This window comes from Canis lupus, chromosome 3 (genome assembly GCF_048164855.1).
Source record: "Canis lupus baileyi chromosome 3, mCanLup2.hap1, whole genome shotgun sequence".
In the NCBI taxonomy this organism is placed as follows: domain Eukaryota; kingdom Metazoa; phylum Chordata; class Mammalia; order Carnivora; family Canidae; genus Canis; species Canis lupus.
The window spans coordinates 9967350-9982928 of NC_132840.1; the positions used below are offsets into that span (position 1 = coordinate 9967350).

Here is a 15579-nt window from a genome sequence, read left to right on the forward strand (position 1 = left end):
CTTTGGGCAGAAACTCACATCAGCATTTGTGAAGTCATCCCCAGCACGTGGCCATTCCCATTCTCCAGAGAGTACCACATGTCTTTTTATAGTAGCTACTAGGGTCAGTCGCCCAGTGTCTAGGGGCCTATAAGGTTTCTGGCTATGCTCTGTTCACCCTTTGATAGTGTCCCCCAGCATGAAAGTCCTTGTGTGGTGGTCATCAAAGATATGTTTTGAAAACCGTGACAGCATGGTCTAAGAGAACAGCCATATCCATCTCACATGGCAGCGCTCTATGCTCTGTGGGGGGGCAACTGGAAGTCAAAAGCATAGCATCTTGCCTGAGTTGAGATTCTAGATTCTAGTTCTAGAGCTGCCAGTGTGAGCATATGGGCAAGGTACTCACACTCTCTGTGCCTTAATGTCCACGTCACCAAAAAGGTACCTGTCCCGTGGGTTGTTATGAGAGTAAGATAAGTAATTGTGTGCTTAAGCATAGCATACCATTTTGTCGGCGGCTGATGGTGACTGTTGGGATCATTCGTATTAATGATATCATTAGCATCAACAGAGAGTATGGCCTCTCCTGCTTGGTTTTTCCTCCATGCACCCTTAAGATCACACTGGTTGGGGAGTAGGAGACAGATCAGCATTCAACTGTGCCCTGGGTGCAACCATAAAATAAGAGAGATTCCATGAGTCAAGATTTCTTACCGCTTGATCCAGGATAGAGTTGTCTCCAGACCAAAACCAACTTCTTTTTTCTTGTCTCTGGGCATTTTCAGGGTTGATGATTCAGCCATAGTCTGTCTTCTTTATGCTCAGATACTTCATTGGGTTCTCCAGGGAACGGGAAGCTTTGAAAAGACCGAGCATGTTCTTCTGTCTTGCTGTCTGTGCTGCCTGTCTTGACACTATAAACAAAAGGTACTAAGAAGTTGCTTTTTTGCAAAGAAAGTACTCGTTTTGCGTGAAATATTCATCCGGGAGATGAGTTAATGCTTTCATGTCACCAAAGCTGGCTTTGACCAAATGAATGGATCTGTGTACTGAAAGCAGGGAAAAACCATGTAAAGGAACAGCAAAAATCTCTTGCACAAAGCCATGTTGAAATGAATGGGGAGAGAGCCAAGCTTTTTTGGGAATCCCTAGAGCTCATGTCCACAAAGTGTGATCCAGTCTGGCAGATGAGGACAGCTCTGGTTGTCTTGGCTGCAATTGCATGCAGCTTGTCATCCTCTCCCAGGGGGCAGTTAGGATAGCACATGAGCCCCATATAAGGCCGTACCTGTCTCCCTTCTGAGCAGAGGCTGAGCTGTTTCTTCAGACACTGACACATGGCAGCATCTTGGCCAAAGGCCTGGCCCTCTGGTCTACCCAGTGGGACTGTCAAGGCTACTGCTGCCCTACTTCAAGTGTAAAGGGCCCCAAGGTCAGTTGGAAACCAGATTTCCAAAGCTCTGCTCTGCTTGTGCTCCCTCATTCCCAAAGGAGCAAGTATTCCCAGCCCAGAGGCTCCCAGACACCACATATTGAACCACAGCCCTTCCAGCTGTTAGGATTCTGACTTGCCTTTATTTCTTGGCCAGACTGTACTGGGGATGAAAAGGAAGGGCAGATGTGTCAATGAAGAACCAGTAGCAGCTGCATCTGCTGCTGGTTAGTGTTGTTGGCATTCAAATCCCTTTTTCTGTCACCCCATTGGCTTTAGACCTCAAGACCCTGTCAGGGACTCAGCCTTGTCCTGTTCTTCCCCCTGAGTTCACTCTCTCTCGTGAATTCTGCTCCCAGATTGCTGTTTCTACACATGTATTTTGATGGTGGATAACAACAGAAGGCTTCTCCTTCCTCTGTGTCTGTTCTGATATTACTTAATGCAGAAATGCCTTCCGGGGCCTTGGCATGAGCAACCATCCTTTTAGGTCCTGGGCCAAATCCTTCCACCCAAATGGATGAAGCAGCTCCACAGGCTTCTGCAACTAGAGCTTCTCCCCCCACCCTGCCCCCTGCACCATGATACCCCCCCACCCCCCGCAAACACCTTCCCACTCCTATCCTTGGCTGCCTCCCCAGGGGCCCGAGTCTCTTGTTTCCATCAGAGGAAAGAGTGGGTGCACTTCCCTCAATGACTGTTTGCTTTCCCCCCGCCTGTGGGAATCAGAGGTTGGGGTAGGAATTGATAAAAGTGAGCATTTTGCCATAAAAAGAATCTAAGAGGGCAATGGAAGGCCATCCGTACGATTCCCCAGGCTGTCTGTCTTTGAAAAGGAAGATCTGGCCAAACCTACAGAACTTGCTGCCTCTGGAGTTTACTCTTTATTTCACTCTGTGCAGCACGTCCTTGTGTATGAATTAAAGATTAAAGGCAACTTAACCTGCATTTTGCTATATCTCTATATACAGGAGAGGAAAGGAGGGAGAGGTGTGTGTGTTCGGCATCGTCTCCTGGTTCTAAAACCAGACTAGGGGATGGCACACTAAAGGTGGTCTCTTTCCGACCTGCCACTCCTTCAGGCGGTGGCCTCTGGCAAGTCCTTGAACTGGGCTGTGCCTCCATTTCATCAACCTTAGAAGGAGTATATAAGGATTGTGATAGGACCACCGAGGTGTCCTCTGCCCCGGCCTGAGGGCCTCCTAGCATGGATGACGTCATTACGGCCCTGACCATTTGAAATGGGCCACAAAGCTTGAATTACCCCTCAGTGGAAAGTCAGCATTTGGCCCACCCTTATTTTGAAATGAAATCAACCTTGGATGGTACTAACCTGTAATCCCAGATGCTTCTAGTCCACAAGCATAGGACCTACCTTTTGCTGTCCCTTTGGGACACAGTTCTAACCTCAGCACAACTGATGTTTTGGGCTAGAACATTTTCATGGCAGAGGGACAGCATTGGTGTGCATCGTTGGATGTCTAGCAGCCTCTCTGGCCTGTAACCACTAGATGCCTGTAGCATCCCCCAATTGTGACAACCCAGAATGTCTCAAATTTTGCTAGATATCCCCTGCAGGATGGAAGCACCTTCTGTTCAAGACCACTTAAAATCAGGACCTCTTGGAGGAGGCATCACCAAAAGCCTGGCACAGTTAAGAAGCTATAACACAAATGCATGGGCTGATGCAGTGCCTTCTTCGGGAACTGGAAGGTCATAGTTCAGACAATATAAACTAATTTCGACAAAATTTCAAGAAGATAAGACTGCAAGAAGAAAGTACACTCCCAAGTCATTCTCTCTTATTTTGCACATTTTCTTTATGCCACTCATGTCCTGTTGGTGCAAATCGTAGATCATTGACCCGAGGAAAAGACCATCCTAGAGCTCCAGGGTTGTACTAGCATCTTCTGGGCACTCGGTTTTTCGGGCACAGGGAGGATGTGAGCCGTGAAATATGTTACAGATGCATATGGTCTAGATGTGCCCATTTGGCTCTGGAACTGTAGTTAATGTCTAGGTAACAAGTGTTCAGCAGAATTTATTGCAGTCCACGTGAATGCATGAACTTGGAACAGCTACCTTAAGCTACTGGTATCTGCCAAAATGGGTATGTCTTTAGGATGAGACTTCTAAAATATCAAATAGTAAAAAGGCAGGAAAAATCCCTAACGGTAGATGCTATTACCTGGGGTCATGTGAGATTGTCTAGGTCTAGCAAGGTCCCAGCTGGTCCTGCCTTAACTGTAATCCTGTGCTGGCTCCTCTGGCTGCAGAGACCCCGAGGCAGGGTTTTGTAGATGGATACAGTGATGCCTCTATTATTTCCCCCAAATCAGTAAGTTGTAGATCCCCAACCACAATCACTATTGTCAGAACAGAAAGAAAGGGCTCTTGGTGCCTGGACGGGGTTGACTCCGAGACAGAAGGATTATTCAGGGCGCTGTTCACTGTTGCTTTACACCAAGGCATCCGACAGAGCACCCTGAGGCCAGCTTCCCAATCCAGATGTTTCTGCTTGGCTGCCTCCTCCTCGAGATCAGGCGCTGTACGTGCCCCCCTCTGCCCCCCGCCGCCTCTAGCTTGCACCCCTGCAGGCATCCACCCTGGATGACTCTTGGAAACCACATTCCTGGGAGGAATTGTTTGTATGGCACTTTACAGCCTCCCCTGGAGCCAAGAAAAGATTTACATTTTGCTGTCCTTGTCCAACAGGTCCCAGTCATTTCCTCTCCTTTCAAGAAGATTCCAAATGAACATAAATCTCACCCCGGCTCTGACAGCCCCCAGTCATCTGTTTACCAAAATAAACTTTAAGCATACATTGAAAAATAATTCCTAGTGAAATATGCATCCCCATGGCATTCAAGTCTGGTATTTAATGTCTTTTTTATGGTTAATAATGCATCAAAAGCATCCCCAGTCTGAAGCTGTCATTACATCACATACATGATGTGCAGGGCCCATTTCAATGACTAAAAAACTCAGAGTCCATTTTTATTAAAAAAAAAACCTAATGTATAATTACAGTGGCCTGTTTCCTTCTATGTGTATTTCTTTTTAATAAATCTGCTGCTTGATGAGATCAATCCGCTGAAAATACCTGGAGAGGTTCTTTGCGTTATACAGATAAAGAGGCATGCTATCTAAACAACTCCAAAATCCCCTCATTAAAACTGGGTTCTGTTTGAAAAGCACCCTGGTCCTTTTTTTTTCCATGTTGCTTTATTTAAAAAAAAAAAAAAAGTCATCCAGGATTATATAAAGGAATACAGCTAAGCCTTGCCCTTCTTGGTAGACATAGAAAAAAAATAGAGTATTTGAACCAAAATATCGACATTCATTTTAAATCCAGGCTTCTAAAGTTAAAAAACATCAGGAAAGCTCCATTTGCCTTCTGTTAATGCAAAATGAACATGATTCTAGAAGTCGTTCCTTATTTCCTGTGTGGTGACTGGTGCTGAGAACAGCAGCAGGCCTGGGAGGTATGAGGGGAGTCAGACGTTTCCTTCCTGCCTTACCTAGAGCCTCCTCTCACCCTTTAGGTGTTAGAGCCCCAGATCCCATCACTGCCTCCTGTAATGACCACATTTATGACCAGAAGTGATTTCGTTGCCACTGTGGACCATTTCCAATGGTCTGAGGATGATGTGACTCTGTGGGAGCAGCCAGCTTATAAGTGCTTAGAGGTTGGGCAGTGTCTGCTTACCTTGATTTGTGGCTCTGAAGACCAAGTGAGATAATTAGATAATGTATGTAATTTGCTGAGGATGGCCATGCACCTGGGAGACACTCAGGAAATGGCAACAGTTAGGATTTGGAGAGAGAGTAGAGCAAGCAACTAGAGCATAGCTGTGGGCTCAGATCCTTCCAGTGGGACATTCCTAGACTCAGAAACCTTGTTTCCTTTCGTGTAAACTGAGGGTAATAGTTGCTTGAGAGAGTAGATCTTAAGTCTTCTCACCACACAAAAGAAATAGAAATTATGTGACAGGATGGAGTTGATAGGGTGATAATCATTTTACGACATATAAATGTATCAAATCAACACATCCAATACCTTAAACTTACACAACCTTATATGTCAGTTGTATCTCAATAAAGTTGGGGGGAAATGGTAATTATAGGACCTACCTTACTCTCTTACGTAGTTAGCATGAGTGGACAATGAACTAATACATGTCAAGTGTGAAGTACTTACGCCAACAGCAATACGTATCACCAGCCCTATAATTTGTGAACACTTAGGTTATATGATTTAATAGTCATTGTGTGTCCCCTTCTACTTCGGATTAGCTAACAACAGACGAATCAGACCTGCAGCACTAAGAATGAGCCAAGACTCATCGTAGGACATCCCAAGAGTCTTTCCTCCCCTGCCGAAGTGGTAAACACATGGTTTAGGAAGTAGGGAAAGAAGCCAAGGACAGCTACCTTTGGAACTTGCAGGTCTTGCACTTCATGGTGAGTTCCACGAAACCATTGCAAAGCACAGGCTGTAGGTTGAAGTCAGGCCTTCTTTTGTGCCTGGTGGAGGCCTCTCTGTCCAGGTACTGAAGGCTGGCTCTGTCCACGGAAGCTCAGAGAGAGCTGGGGAATGGGGTGGTTGGAGGGATGCTGTTAGCTTCTCCCCAGCCCTTGACACCCGTGACACTGGCTCCTCGGCTCCTCCCCATGGGGGTAGAGTGCTTCTGACACCAAACCCTGAAAGTTCCCCTTGACAGAGGAAGCATTTGTAGTTTTGCTTTTGCTTTTTTTTTTTTTTTCTAGTGCTCTTCTAAGATCTCCATTGTGGGGTTCCCAGGGGGGACTCCTGCTCCCTTAAAACTCCTTATAGGAGTTTTTCTTCCACCGTTGCCTGGAAAGAAATGTACTGACATCGAAAGCCAAAGCAGCAGTGACTCCGCATGCCACCTGCACCGGGACATTTTGGGCAGTTTGTTCATCTGGCTCATTGACCCTTCATCTCTTCCTCACTCTCCACTGTAACTCTGGTTTCTGGGCCCCCCTTCCCAGGGGCTGACAGGCCTCACAATCTGGAGATAAATGCTGAGGGCTCTCCCTTTCACAGGCGGTTTAAGAAGTTACCATTTGGATGTGTTCACCCCTGGCTTCCTTTCAGCTCCCCGGCACCCCCGCCCACCCGGTTCAGATCCTTTCTTGGTTTCCCTATTGTCCGACTCCACGGTACTTTTTAAAGTGTCAAAGCAAATTTGTGTTTCCCGTAAGAAAGCACCTTTTGCTTTTTGCTTTTTTTAATTGCATGTGACCCTCGTGATTCTAATTCCCACGGAAAACTTAACTGTATCTCTAAGAAAAGGCGCACGCGCATGCACACACACACAGACACACACATGCAGCCAGCAGACGCTCCTGTGCCTTCGCACACCCGTGCAGACACACAATTGCATACCGCAAAGCTGGCTAATGTTGATGCATCCAGGTTGGAAATGACAGGATATTGTGGAGGGCCAGTCACTTAATGAACCCCTGCGGGACCAGTCTTGGTTACTAACAATTTCTCTCCAATTCATCAGGCAGGGGAATCACAGCCCTCAGTGTTTCACTCCATCACGTCCCCCCACTGCCCCCTACTTTCCGCTCTACACAAACAAACCAATTACAGCAACGGATATAAATTGGACCCCTTTTCTGAAAATGCTCCCTCAACCTTTTTCCTGCCTTCCTTATTCAGCTCCAACCAGCCTGCCCACCAAATGGACTGTATGCATCAACGTGCACACCCATGCACACATGCGCACACATACACACACACATGTGCCTGCGTAGGCATACTCAGGCATACTCTTTGTCCCACAGCCTTCGCATACTTCTGGTTCTTTGGTCCAGCGTGGTTTTATCTGTTTTTTAGCCTCTTAATCTACTAGTACATGGAATACAGATTTAAGATCACGTTTCTTTAATTTTTTTCTTTTACTTTCTTTTTATACAGCAGCCAGCCCTAAACCTTCCCCTCCCTCCATCATGACTTAAGGTAACTTCCTAACTTATTCTTGGATAGTCCCTTGTGTAACTCATATTGGTGTTAATTCTCCATCATAGTTGTCAATTGATCATGTAGCGTGGAGGCTTTATATAAAGACCTCTTCCTGGGCAGCCCCAGTGGCCCAGTGGTTTAGTGCTGCCTTCAGCCTGGGGTGATCCTGGAGACCCGGGATCGAGTCCCGCGTCAGGCTCTCCCTGCACGGAGCCTGCTTCTCCTTCTGACTGTGTCTCTGCCTCTCTCTCTCCGTGTCTGTCATGAATAAATAAACAAAATCTTTAAGAAAAATAAAGACCTCTTCCTGCTCGAAGACAACTTTTAGTAAAACATCAGATTTACAAGTCTTAGAAGAAGTGAGAAGTTGCATGGTTGGGATTTGAGGAATTGAAAGTAAGATAGCACAACAGTTTATTGCCTTTACATCAGTGCTACCGAAGGATGGTCCATAGGCCAGTCCTGGTTTGTGAACCATTTGTTAGACGTCCTCCACAAATTTAGCACAGAGATTTAGAGCAAGAATTTAGAAACTTTCATAGTAATCTCCCATTGCTGCAACATTCAAGCACCATGTTATGTTCCTAGTAATTCCTTTTTTACATATTTTACAAAGTCCTGGTCCAGGAAGGATTGGTTGTGGGCAGTGACAGTGACAGAAGGGCGTTCTTCACTGCAAAAAATTGAGAAGTAGGTTATTGCTCATTGTAAAGACATCCAGGTTTACATCAAGTAACAAGGGGTCCCTTTGAATAATCAGATAGTTTTGGTACGATTAAATGTTTACTTACAGATCTTTAATTGTTGGAACAGATGGTGTGATCAAGATAGGGCAGATAGGGTTAAAATTCAGATGCTCCTTAATAGAGATTGACAAAAAATGAAGATAAACTTCGTCTGGACTCGATGAAGGTATGTGGGAAATGATTACATTTTGTGGTGATTCTGTTTTCAAATGACTTTTGGGAAACAAATCTATCATGCAAGGCTACCTTGGATCCTAGAATGGTGAACCCATGTCCCTTTTCTAGAGGGTGACTCTTTTATAACGCTGGGATCAGGCTATCTTACTAACTTGTCTATTAAAAGCTTGATGCTTTTGTTTTTCAGAGGAGGGTATCGTTAGTCCTTCGGCATCTACAGATCTCCATGGAGTCGAAACCTTGTTATTACAGGGTTCTATATACCTAAGCCTCCACAGAGATGTACAAACATTTCAAAGAGAGACTTTTGTTCCCTCTGGCATGTGGAACAATTACCCAATTATCTAAGTAGAATGATAGGTGTCTATGACAGATTGTAGACTGGAGACATTTTAGAAATAATAATAATAACTTGCATCTTTAGTGCACTTTCCCGTTTACAAAGCGAGTCCAATTCTATTAATTCTGTTGATGCTCAGAGCTGGTCAGCAAGGGAAATCAGGCAGTCTATTACCTCCATTTTAAGGTGGGCATCTGTTACCTAGAGCTCATCTGCGCCACTGTCTATGTGTCTATCCAAATGCTGCCCAAGGCCCAAGGCGATGCCAAGGAAATGGAAAGAACCTCTCCTTGCAGTCCTTTTTACGTCGTCGTAAAACTCAAGGAAGCCTTACCAGGGGGGCACTGGGAGATTCCAACCACCCTCTGGGTTTTGGGGTGTTTTTTTTTAAATCAAATACCTGTGGGTGTTATTGGCTGGATTGTGACTGGAGGCAGCCAGAAAAAGGGAACAGTAGGCATTAAAAATGACAAAGCACTTTCATTTGTGAGAGCCATTCAAGGAAGGTGGAAACGAACATATTTTTCTGAGAGAAAGCAATTTCACAAGCCCTGCCTGTGTACAGATGAGCAGGACAGTGAAGAGGCACAGGATGGCCTCCAACATTCCTGGGGAAACAGGGATGATTGATGTTTTCTCATTATGTAGGCTGGGAGGGAGTTTTATGCAAAATTCAAAGAAGGAAAGAAAACCCCAGCTCTTGCCCTTCTTCCTTTCGCAGGGGCCTTCCTTGAACTGGAGATGGCCAGACGTGGCAATAGAGCAGACCCAGGATTACGCAGAGGTGATGGGATCATTTCTGAGGGTAGTTAGATGAGCCAGACATAGCCAGGCCTGGTTGCTGGAGAGGATAATGTTTCCTCCGGGGAAGAACACGAGGTAATAAATGGCTTTTGCAGCAATTAAACGCGAGAGCGAAAGGTGAGCCTCCGACTCCACGGTGCCATCTCTTTTTTAAGAACAACAGCAACGCAAATGACCACGAGGCACCGATTGCAAAGAACCGTCCCCCTCACCTGGACATAGGCGGCTGTTTTCTCTCTTGGTGAACTTTTCACCGCACCTCCTTATGGGTTTCGCAGAGCCGATGTTCCGTGGGAGCTCAGAGAGTCCTTTTCCATCTTGCATTTGCTAAAATGCACTCAGCATCCCATTATTATAGATTATGCAAGATTGTAACATGGTTGAGATGAAAAAGTAGCCCTTGATGCTTCTGAGAGAAGGAATTCAGACTGACCCCTTGGAGACCAAGCTACTGACTCTTTGTTTTTCCACAGATCTACTTGCCTGAGGGAACAGGTCAGCTATTCCTTCCTTTTAATTCCTGTCTTGTGGGAGTTGTGAAAACATGAAGCAAGGAGAGAATATCCCTGCAAACGCGCGTCACATACCCACAGCTCTCCACATAAAGCAAGCTCAAGCACACGCGCACGCACACTCACACATCACACATCACACACGCACACATGCATGCGTTAGAGTCAAGGTTTTAGAACTTTACTTAGGGCAGCTTGCTTATGGGGAAAGGGGCTCCAGAATTGGAGTTCAGGAAGGCAGGGACTCACCTCTACTCTGATTAGCTATGTGGCCTCCCAGAAAGCGTTTCACCTCTCTGGGCCTTTGTTTCCTCATTTGAAAAAAAAATGAAGCTTTGGATTTGATGACTTTTGTGATTCCTCACAGACTCAACGTTCTCAGATTTAGTGAATCCGTTTCTAAATGCAAGCCTCATTCAGGAAGGCTCATGAGGGGTGTGTGTGTGTGTGTGATGCATCCCAGCTGTGCACAGCAGATAATACAAGGACTGTGTTTTGTTGCCTCCCAAGCTCACTCTCCCGTGGACGTGCTCTCTGCTGTCCACCCCTCCCCCTGGCTTCTGTGCACTTTTCATGGCCCCGTTATATCCAGACAGCTACATCTTCTGAAAATCATAATTAGAGTGAGGCTGGCATGACACATCTCTCAAGCCCCAAACACCAGTGCAAACCAGCACTCGATTCCTGTTGGGAGGCAGTCGAGGTAACCACGGCCCACTCGAGCGTGCAGGGAGATTGGCTGTATGCTCCACTGCACCGGAGCATGTCAATACTCCTGAATAAACTAATCAACCCATTTGCACCTTCGTGAAAACGCACCTTGGAGTCAATGAAATAGGCGTGGTAGTGACAATACCAACATAGAGTAGGGGAAAAGAAGGAAGAGGGTTACAAAGAACAAACTCGCTGTTTTTCCAAAAGGAAAGGAGGTGCTGTGTGTCCAGCGACTTGGGGTGAGGTTAGAGAGATGGCCCATACATCCCAGAGATGGAGATCCCTCTGCCTTCTTGCCCCTCGCCATGTCCCCACCTTGATGTCTACACCAGTGCCCCAGAAGGAAGAAATTTCCCAAGTCCCCCTGCTCTTTTGCAGCTACTGTTGAGTAGAAACAAGATGGTCTCACCTTTCTGAGGACTCATTCTACCCAAAGCTGGATATTCAAATTCCAAGCCTTACCTTTGACTTCTTTCCCAGGGCTGCTTAAGACCTGCTACTAGTAACCATCTGTCTTGTGATGGCAAAGGACCAATGCTGGTTCAAGTTTAGAATGTTACTAGAGTTCCTGGTTCATGGGACTGTGCCACTGTGTGCTGTAAATTATGGGCCCTGTGGGCCAGCTCCTGGAGGAATGAGGTCCTATACGTGAGTGCAGGTGGCATCTGGAGATCCCACTTCACCCCTCTGATGAGGGTGAGTCCTATGTCCTCCTAAAGCAGGCAGGGGTCAGTGCTGTGCTCATAAGCTGGCTTTCAATTTTACCAAAAAAAAATTTACCAAAAGAAGCCTCAGTTTGGAGCATTTACTGATTTCTATAGTATAAATGATTCCACTGTCACTCTCACAACAATGGCCAGAGTTGACAACTGGCTTGTGAGATTCCTGAAAATTTAACCACCAGCTCCTATGAGCCACAGGCCAGCCCCACCATCCTGCTGAAAGAGATTCCCATGATGCTAATTAGAATTTCCAACAGTGGTCCAGTGGTCTTCTTCCTTCCCCTAGAAGTCTGATGGGTTGTTTATCCCAGGCATTAGTAGAGAAATGCTAAATGTGTGCTCAGCCGATGCTTCTTTTTCCTGGACTCCTTTTCTTCTTTCTCTGTTTCCATTCGCTAAAAGGACAAATATAGGTCCATTACTTTATTTTTAAAATTTATTTCTTTTCAAGAGAGGCAGGTGGAGAGAGAGAGAGAGAATCTTAAGCAGGCTCCACGCCCAGCACAGAGCCCAATGTGGGGCTTGATCCTACCACCCTGAGATCATGACCTGAGCCAAAAGCAAGAGTTAGGTACTTAACTGACTGAGCCACCCAGTTACCTATAGGCCCATGACTTTATAGTCATTTATTTGCTGAAGACTCCCTAAATTATCTCCCCTGAACCCCAAATTTTTCCATGCAACCTCCACCTCAAACTTGGCACTTTTACAACAGGCCTCTGGATGTCCTCCCCCCAAAACCTTCCTTACAAGTCTTGCCTCATTCAGTAGATGGTACCACTGCTTGCCTGCTTAGGATAAGAACTCTCCTTCATCCTCCACATCCAATCTGTCAGCCAGACCTGCTGATTTTATCTCTTAAACGCATCCTGAGTCCAGCCCTTCCTCCATCCCCACTGCCGACATGCTGGCCCACACCAGCACCATTGCTCACTGTACCACTACACCTAGATCTCCACTGTTCTTCATTCTGTTGTTGACTCCTGCAATCTGATCATAGCCAAAGTCATCATCAATCTCCAACCAAATGGTACCTTTTTCACTCTCTATCTACACTTACCCACACACGTCTTCCCAGTGTGTAAAGCTCCATGGGCTTTGTATCACATTTAGAATTGCCTCCAGACTCCTTATTCTTACTCTCCATCCTCACCCAGTATTGTTACCCTAATCACTACACGCCTGCGCCATTATTTTCCTCTTCCATTCCTCACACACAAATTATTTTCTACCTTTGCATTCAGTTTTCCATCTTCCTGAGCCGCCACGTCTTTGCCTGGCTGACTCTACTTAGCATGGGGGTCTCGTTGTAAACATCACTTCTTCAGAGAGACCTTCCCTGACTACCTTCTGTATGTAGTATCTGGTTAGAATGTAAGCCCCACGAGGGCATAGACCAGTATCAGGCACACAAAGCAAAGGCTATCCGGCCAAGAGGCCCAATGATAGAGCAGCCAAAGAACAGCAAAGTGAATTTCTTGCTCACAAGTGGGCTGTTCAGGTTCCTCCTTTCATGTGCTTCTGCTTCCTTCCAGGGATCATTGCCATCTGCAGGATCAAAGCTGGGTCCTCACAGATGCCTCCCAGTTGGAAAGGGATCAAGTAGGAGGCAGCATACCCAGTGTCTCAAGGTCCAGGCACAGACATGGCTCATACTCCCTCCACCCTCCTGCCACCAGCAAGACTCTTCCACGTGGTGGCTCCTACCTATATTTGAAGCAGGGAAATGGACCCTGTCCTGTGCCTGGAAGGGTACCTGGGCACTTAAAATGTATCAGATGAATGAACAACAATAAAAACAAAGAATCTCCAGTCCAGCAGATAAACATGTCAATTTTCCTTGGTTTGGAAGCTATCAGTGCTGCAAAAGGAGGGTATAAAGGCAAAATACAGCTTTCTCTGGTTGATCCTAAGGGGCACACTTGCACCACAGAAGGCACTCATAAATAAACCAACTTTCAGTCATCATGGGCTGGACACGTTTTCCATCCTCACCTCCCCATAAGCCTATCACCATCACAGAACCTAGAAAGGAAGGGAGTAACGTGTCCACTGGGAGGCCAACAGAGAATACTGTGTCTTTCCCATTTTCAAGCCTCCTACCTTCTTCTGAGACCCCCCAGCCCCTTCTCCCCAACTTCAGCAGAACACTGCATCCCTCCAAGGCCCTGTCCTATTTACTTCAGGTAGGGTGATGATTATAAAAGAACAAAGGAGAAAAACAGGAATCTGATAGTAAGCCGTTGTTTTCTTCAAAACCTTGTCAAAAGCTTACCTCTACCTAACACGTACATGTGAGCACATTTAACTGAGTCTCGTGGGACAGCTGCTGTATACAGGAAGAAATCTGAAGATGCCTTATATGTATGCTCTTAAGGCGGGAAACCGGGGTTTATTAGTGGGATGTCTGCAGTGAGTTTTGCACATTGGACCCTTATTCTGCAGTCAAGTCCAGTCTGTAGTCCTTTTTATTATTTTTTAAAAGATTTTTATGTATTTGGTAGAGAGGGAGAGAGAGGGAATGCACAAACAGGGGGTGCAGGAGAGGGAGAAGCAGGCTCCCTGGATGTGAGGCTGGATCCTAGGACTCTGGGATCATGACCTGAGCCAAAGGCAGACGCTTAACCGACTGAGCCACCTATGTGCCCCTCTATAGGGCCTTTTCAAGTATTAATCACAATCATTTATGAAAGAAAAACAATTGGTATCCTTAAATAGCAGTGTAGGGCTTTAATAACTTCACAAAAAATAATCCATTTGGTGATAGTTATAAGACCATCAACAGTGACGATTCTGGGAATGAGGCAGTAAGCAATTCAGAATTTCTTAAAGAAAATCTCAGATAGCACAGTGTAGGGTTTCTCAGCCTTGATCCTATTTGCCCTTGGGCACAGAGGGTTCTTTGCGGTGGGGGCTGTCCCCTGCATTGTAGGATGTTTTGCTGTATCCTTGGCCCCCAACCACTAGATGCCAGTAGGTATGACAAGTAAAAATGTCTCCAGATAATGTCAATGCCCGTTAGAGGTAAAATTACCATCATTGAGAACCACTGCTTGAGTGAGGAAGCACATGGTCTTTGAGATCAGATCTGGGTTCAAGTCCTAACTCCACACACTGTTAGCTTCAAAACTCTAGGAATATTTCTTTATCTTTCTGGGCCTTGGTTTCCTGATCTGTCAAGTAGTTTTATAAGAGGATGGTATGAGATAATGAACATAAAAGATGGCTGAGGTCAGTGCTTGGCACATAGAAGTAACCTTCTGGAAATGTTATCTAAAGGGTATGCAGTTTCATTTGCTCTGGGACCATGTATACATTTCAGTTAGTATAAAATCTAGAAGGTTATTTATAATGCCAGTTGTGAGGATTTCTTTTTTTTTCTTTTAAAGATTCTATTTATTTATTCATGAGTGACAGAGAGAGGGAGGCAGAGACACAGGCAGAGGGAGAAGCAGGCTCCATGCAGGGAGCCCAATATGGGACTCGATCCCGGGTCTCCAGGATCACACCTCGGGCTGCAGGTGGTGCCAAACCGCTGCACCACCAGGGCTGCCCCAGTTGTGAGGATTTCAACAGGTTTTGTGTATCTTTGTAAGCAGATCTGTTATGTCTCTCTGTGTACTTATTTGAAATATTAATCAGGACATTAGTAGAGTTGGCAGCAAAGAGACAGAAAGGGCTAAAGAGTTCTTGTTCTTAGTGAACAATTCAGTATTTTCTAGCTCTTTCCTTTGCAACAGCTCTCTGGCCCACTGGATATTGTGGTGACTCCCAAGAGAATATGTTTTCCTGAAGGTATCATTGTCCTTTTCCCAGAAAGCAGGTCCCGACTTTTAGTTTATTCATTGCAGTTGGAGCTAGGATGTAGCCTAAAGTGTCAGAGGGAAGATTCACGTGAGAATAGAGGTGTATTGCCAGTAGGAAGTAGAGTTTGTCCTTTAAGTAGATTTAAAAGTTGTGAATGGCTCCAATTACATTAGGTATGGGTTCATTTCTGCTTCAAATTCAATATCGAAACTTTGGTAACAAAGGAACTGGCATGTGAACAGCTGGCCAGATTAGTAGCACTGAATGTTAAGTTTGTATGAAGGAAGGGAGAGGGCCAGGAATGGCAGTGTCTGGATGATGCAATACTGTAACAACTGTGGGGTG

General features: G+C 45.7%; 1 long non-coding RNA gene across 4 annotated transcripts; it reads left to right on the top strand.

The window, feature by feature from the left end:
• The first annotated feature begins 355 nt into the window (after nucleotides 1-355).
• Nucleotides 356-10640, top strand: LOC140628084 (uncharacterized). Of its 4 annotated transcripts, none has more exons than XR_012026501.1 (6): nucleotides 356-423; nucleotides 808-909; nucleotides 5711-5878; nucleotides 7368-7409; nucleotides 8226-8324; nucleotides 9397-10640. It is a non-coding gene; the product is annotated as an uncharacterized lncRNA (long non-coding RNA). The 4 variants fall into 4 exon arrangements; XR_012026497.1 differs by having other exon boundaries at nucleotides 363-423; nucleotides 768-909; XR_012026498.1 differs by lacking the exon at nucleotides 808-909.
• The last annotated feature ends 4939 nt before the right edge of the window (nucleotides 10641-15579 follow it).